At 47.6% G+C, this 5,943-nt stretch overlaps 1 long non-coding RNA gene across 1 annotated transcript; it reads left to right on the top strand.

Moving 5' to 3' along the window:
* The first annotated feature begins 930 nt into the window (after positions 1–930).
* Positions 931–3,852, top strand: LOC136531922 (uncharacterized). Its single transcript, XR_010778131.1, has 6 exons — positions 931–1,222; positions 1,303–1,431; positions 1,583–1,676; positions 1,758–1,871; positions 2,605–2,706; positions 3,672–3,852. It is a non-coding gene; the product is annotated as an uncharacterized lncRNA (long non-coding RNA).
* The last annotated feature ends 2,091 nt before the right edge of the window (positions 3,853–5,943 follow it).

Below are 5,943 nucleotides of genomic sequence, written 5' to 3'. Positions count from 1 at the left end.
ACCATGGCGGCCGGAACTCGCGGGGCGGGGCGTGTAGGGCCAGGGTGGCACTGGAGGTCTCGCGGCCGACGGCCATGGCGGGCAGGGGCGCACGCGGCCATGGCGGCTGGAGCTCATGGGGCGGGGCGCACGGGGACAGGGCGGCGCTGGAGGTGTCGCGGCCGACGGCGCGGGACGTGTCCGGCGGCGGGCGCGGATGGGTGCTCGTCGGAGCTCCGCCATCGTGGCCCGGGGCAGGAGCAGCGCGCGGCGCCGGAGGTGAAGAGCCCCGCTCGGCGGAGCTCGATGACCGCCTCGGCGCCGCTGCTCCGCGCGGCTGCCCAGCCTAGCCCCGGCCGCCGCGAGCGCGAGCGCGGGGGAGCTCCGTCGCGGCCGCCGCGGGCGCGCGCGGGTGAGCTCCGCCCCGGCCGTCGTGGGCGCGCGCGGGCAAGCTCCGCCCCGGCCAGCCGCCGCGGGCGCGGGCGAGCTCCGCCCCGGCCGCACACACAAGAAGAGAGATTGAGTTTGAGAGAGGGAGTTTGAGTGAGTGAGGATAGGGATGAGAGGGGTATTATGGACGTTTTGACTGATCGAGCCCACATGTAACGGTGAAAAACGAACAGACCACCGACGAAATGGCTTGGAGACCAAAGAAGTTCAAAACGATGGCACTCGTATGCGGTCAATTTTTTAATGGCTTATATGTAATTACAAACTTTTTTAATGACGTATATGTAAAAGTCTCGTATTTCTTTGTTCCAGACTTCCAGCCCACTCGCTCTCCTCTCTTTGTCACTGCCAGGCGGGTCCCGCTCCCTCTCACCGACGGGTGGACCCGCTTGCCATCCCCAACCTCCAGCGCTCTCTCTGCTTCCTTTTCCATCCATGGCCGATGGATGAACCAAGCCAGGAAGCCCGCCAGGTGCGCCCCCTCCTCTCCAGTCAGTCAAGCTGCAATCAAGTGTCATCAAATCCCCGCAGTAACGCCCCTCTTCACTCCCTTCATCATGCCACATCAATCTCTGCATGCAGAAACCGCCGGCTGCCATTGATGGCTGTGAACCGAGCTCCAATCCCGTCCACATTCCTCGCTCGTCTCCCTATATAAGTGTAGCCCGAGCCTCTTCCCTCTTTTCCGCCACCCGAAAGTCTGCTCTCGCCCTCTCTTCTTCTCTGCAGCACCACCAGTCGAAGCCGTCATCGCCACTGCCGCGTCGACCTCTGCTGCCTTTGATTTACTTTGGTCGAGCCGCCTCCTGCTTCGATTCCGCCTTTGTTGAATTCGCAGGGACTTTTTGCTGACGCCATGCTACTTATCTGCAGTAATCTGAGGCCTTTTGTGCAGAATCCGTGGTCGGCGGAGCCTCCGACGTCCGCCGCAGTCCGTTTCTCCTCGACTCCCTCACTCCCCGTTCTGAACTGGATGCCACGAACTACTCCACCAGTTTCGCGGTGAGCTCCCGTACCCAACGCACTTGTCCGTGTCGGATTCCTAGCTCCGGCCGCTGGTGTCGATCTCCCGCGAGAGGACGTCTCCTGCCCCATCTATTCCTTCCTTGGTTTTGAAGTGACATACTGCATCCTCTCCGCTGCTTCTCAACAGCAATCGGTGTCCAATTGGCCGTTCCCCACCTTGCCGGAGAGACCCGCCGCCGCCGGCTTCTCCACGTCATCAAGAAGTAGAAAACCCAGCTGAGGTGATCACCATCGCTATCCTGTTTATCTACATATTTATTTCCGGCCAAACTACAGCCATAGCATCAAATTCCTCATGGCAGGTCACCTCGCTTCATCAGCTACAATTGCACACAGGTCGGAACTCAGAAGCTTGCTAGCATCTACGTTTCCATTCAGTTCACCTCCATCACTTCACGTCACCAGCCATCAGCGAGGTGAGAAGCAACCCATCGTCGTCGATCTATTCAGCACTCGTTCAGTCGTTTGCATGTCCATCATTATTTGACAACCTGCTATATATTCGACTTACTCCCACGGTCCGTACAGATGTTCATCTTACACTAAAAATTGTATAGTCAATAAGCTCCACCAGCAGGCAGCAGTCCGCAAGAATATCCCTTTATGGTTACGTGATTCTTCATGCATGATCTACTATACAACCCACCTTTATACATGATATACATATACTACATGGTATACTACATCAAGCTGATGTCACATACACCATGATTTTCTTCAAAATTTAATATCAATATTCCTTTTTAATATCTCTTTAGTAATCTGAGCCGTATCCTTCATCATATCAAATTTATTCCATTTTAATTTGGAGTTTCGGACCAGCGAACGGGGCCTATATACTTTGTAAAATTTCTTTGCTAGTCCATAATAGCTAACCATATCATTCCATTTCCGTCTATGACCGTACATCTTTAGCACTCTATTCCATGAACTATATTATGTCACGGTTCATCGAGCGTTTACAGAAATCAATTCTATTTCAAAATAACGTGAATTTGAATTATAATCTATAAAACTTCAAAAGCTCATAACTTTTGAATGATAGCTCCGTTTTATTCGGTTCTTGGGCTCACGAGTTCGTAACGACGAGTAGTACATGTTAGTTATCTTTATAGTATACTTTTGTAATGCTTGGTGTACTGTTTATAGGTTCTTGTGATGTTTGCACCGGTTGTTTGCTGACGTTAGAAGTGGTGCTATGCAAGGCTGACCCAGAAGGAAAAGTTGGAGAGCTTGAAAAGCTTTTGGAAGGCAAGTGTAACATGAGTTCCCTTGTTACCTAATAACCATTTAATCACCTTTTTATGTGCATGTGTCTAATATGATGAAACACTAAGGACAATCCCTAGTACTTTTGATATCTTGTATCCTTGTCACCTATGGGTTTTGCGTGTGGGTAGACTGACTTAGTTTGCTATCACCAACTATAATGATCTATAATATTGATTAATGATATACGCAACTATGGATTAAAAGGTGTTTTTTGGCAACATGGATATCAGGGGGCTAGAGCATTGGGCCTTTTTTGTGTGCTCTAGTCTGCCCTCCATAAGGGCTGAACCTTAAAGTGGCAACCCAGGACATATAGTACAACCACAAGCCACATGGCTCTGGCTTGACTCAGTATCAGAATTCTACTAGTTTGTGGTAGCTTATCAAAAGGTGCAAGAGGGGCTCCGATTGGTTTGATCTCGGCCTACCAAGGGGGTGCTCTTTGGTTTTTTGCTTTTTTTGTTAGTCACCCCTTGGGGGAGGGATCTTACTTCTTGATGGGGAAACCTTAGCAGGTTGCTACTTATTAGTTGGACCTATGAACAGTCTCGTAGTGTACCCTGTCACACTCTGTTGGAAGATGTGATGGCATATGGGAATCACGACTTGTGGTGAAAGTGTACAACCTTTGCAGAGTGTAAAACTGGTATATCAGCCATGCTCTCAGTCATGAGCGGCCTGGATCCTTTTCGAGATAGATGGTTCTATGAATGATTTGGGTGATGATTAATCTTGATGTTAATTATACTTTCACCTTGGGAGCTTAAGCATAACCTAGCAACATAGGTTTAATAAATAAAATATGACCAACTAATAAAATGCTTACCTCAGTTTAGCCAAGTCTAGCCACTTGAGCCTTGCATCCCCTCATGTTATACTTGTTGAGTATGGTGCGCTCACACTTGCTTTATATACAATCAACAAAAATCCCGAATGGGTACTAGATGGTGGATCAAACGAAGAGTTTCTTATGGAGTCCATGAGTACTAGGCGAGTGTTTCCCTCAGTCAACCGTCCCTGTGGAGTATGGAGTCCTGAAGAGAAGATATAGAATAGTTTCCGCTATGCTTTGAAATAGATGTAAGTCTTGATGTAACTATGTTTCGATATATATAATAAAGCATTGTTCTTAATATTCTCCATATTTGTCATTATATGTATTATGTGGACATCCTGGGCACACATATAATTAACGCTTGGTATTCTTTGGAAAACCGGGTGCGACAATACGGGGTTAGGCAGAACAACACCGGTACGTCCGACGCTGTTCTTGATGTGAATCTTCAGGTATAGCCGGTCATGGCCATGGGTTACCTCGGGGCGTGCTGGTCTCTTCCTTGGTGTCAGAGTTTTGACCCAGACCCATACGCCTAGACCTAGATTGGTTGGCGGTGGTATGGGATCCCGTCAGGCGAGGCGGAGTCCGCGGCCCTGGGGTCGGGCGAGGCGGAGCGCAAACCCAAGGGCCGGGGGAGGCGGAGCCCATGGCTTTGGGGTCGGGCAAGGCAGAGTCCGCGGCCCCGGGGTCGGGAGGGGCGGAGCCGTCCCCCAGAGGTCGGGCGAGGCGGAGCCCGCGCACCTGGGGTCGGTTGGAGCTGTAGTCGCGCTCTTGACTGCTCGGATGAATCAATATTGATGACCATTAACTCCTCCTCTTCGGGTACCCTAGTATTGGTCTCCGACAAATTCATCATAAATATTTTCAACATAAATTTTCTAACACAAATTTTGTATAATAATTTTATGGATAATATAACTTATACATATAAGTTTTTGTTATCTAATATTTTTACGTAATTTATTCTGTATCAACTTCTAAATTTAAAAAATTGTGTGGCAGACAAAAATAAAAAATAAAAAACGAGCATATAGAAAGGAAATCGAGGTTGATATAAAAAAAAGAAAAAAAAGAAAAAGGAAGAAGAGAAAAAACGATGAGCGGCAAACAAAAGTGCAAGGAGAGGGACGACGGGTGACAATCATGCGCTAAAATGACAACCCAAGTATGGGCCGGCGGGGCATATGGTTCGCAAGTTGTGCATACAGGTCAACCTAATGTCAAACCAAACGTCTCCGTGGTCGTGCGAGGACTCTAGTTAAAACACACAAGGCTGAGCGGCGTGTGAGCTTTGTGGAGCGTTTGCTCGGAGCGAATATCCGTCCAATCGAAGCGAGTTGGAGTCTCCACCCGCTGAGGAGCTACATTCTACTCTGATGTTGTTTGATGTGTGGGATTCTGCCAATGTAGCGATGTAATAAGTGGCAATTTTTCCATGTCAAACAAACCTGTTCGGTTGTTGAGTACATCACCCCTTTGGATGACTTGATGCACTAGTTGTTAGCACATGATCCTTTTGCCAACCCAGCTAAAAGTTGTTTGTAATGTAAAAATCTTTGCGCTCGTCGAATTTCAAGATTTTAGGCTATGTGGTTTAGGAGTTATGTTTTCCTTAATGTGATTGTTGTTGTTCTGTTGATGTTCTGGACAGTAATTGATCGATTCGGTTTTTCGGCCATGTTCGAGGTCAAATAGGTTGTCGCGTGAAATGGAACTGAGTTACAAAAACATCCTCTATAACAAGACCTGATGCAAGAATTATACGATTCAAGCATCATTTACTCAATTTCTATAGGGGCCAGAGGTTTAAAATCATGGTTAACTAGTTGATGAAGTAGAGCAGTGCAGGTTCCTTCCTGGAGGCATTTTGAAAAAATAGGTTGTCTTTTCTTAAAAAAAGGCTGTCGACAAGTTTGTCATACACTTGCCTTAGCGATGCAACGAAGCACTCTAGGAAACAGCTTGGGCCCTGCCCACCGACTCACCAACAACTAAACAACCATGGTTCATGCATACTAAAAAACAACACAAAAGTATTCTAATCTAAACACACTCTCAAGCAACATCCACCCTTGAATCAAAGTTGCGTTTTCTTTGGATGGCTCAAGATCAAGTCACATGGATTGAAGGGTAAAAGCCCTATGTTTGGTTTTGATAATTGAGACAACTAGTGGACTAAGCTTTTGCTAATTGTGTGATTAGGCATGTTTAGATTCACACCAAGATGGAGAGCAATGCTTAGAGATGGATGAAAGGTGATCCATCCAAATGGAGAATGCTCTCACTTGAAAAAGAAGAAAGAGAAAAACAAAATCCAAGTTGTGAAGACAAAGGTAAATAGGGATTTTGTTTTGCTGGTCAAGATGCAATAGAGTGCG

The sequence above is a fragment of the Miscanthus floridulus genome, unplaced genomic scaffold (assembly GCF_019320115.1).
Source record: "Miscanthus floridulus cultivar M001 unplaced genomic scaffold, ASM1932011v1 fs_475_6_7, whole genome shotgun sequence".
NCBI lineage: Eukaryota > Viridiplantae > Streptophyta > Magnoliopsida > Poales > Poaceae > Miscanthus > Miscanthus floridulus.
This window is presented reverse-complemented; position numbering and strand designations above follow the sequence as displayed.